General features: G+C 35.8%; 1 protein-coding gene across 1 annotated transcript in view; it reads right to left on the reverse strand.

Annotated features, from left to right (window-relative positions):
- The window catches only part of KRIT1 (KRIT1, ankyrin repeat containing), a 32,471-nt gene that overhangs the window by 23,874 nt on the left and 8,195 nt on the right, over positions 1-402 (reverse strand). The gene's annotated exons all lie outside the window — the stretch shown is intronic.

Raw genomic sequence — 402 nt, forward strand, 5'->3', positions numbered from 1 at the left:
TATATAATATTATATTCACACACATATACATACACATACATCTGCAGACTTTTTTCCCCCAGACTAATTTTAAATCTCCATTGATCAATTTCCAATGAGTAACTGAATTTCAAGCACCCTCCTGGTAGTTTAATAGTTCTATGTTCTTAAGTGATATTATTAAATGTTTTCAAGGCTAGACTAAAATGCATCTTTGCATTGAATATATTATATTTATCTTTTTAAAAAAGCTTTCCTCATTTACATGCCAGCAAATTTCTTTTAAAAAAATTGATATTGAGAGAGTAGAATGGAGATAAAGAGGGAAGAAGGGAAGGAGGAAGGGAGGGAGAAGAGGGGAGAAAGAGGGAGGGGGGAGAGAGGGAGAGGGAGGGAGAGAGAGAGAGAGAGACAGAGAGAGAG

Source organism: Myotis davidii, unplaced genomic scaffold, assembly GCF_000327345.1.
Source record: "Myotis davidii unplaced genomic scaffold, ASM32734v1 scaffold187, whole genome shotgun sequence".
NCBI lineage: Eukaryota > Metazoa > Chordata > Mammalia > Chiroptera > Vespertilionidae > Myotis > Myotis davidii.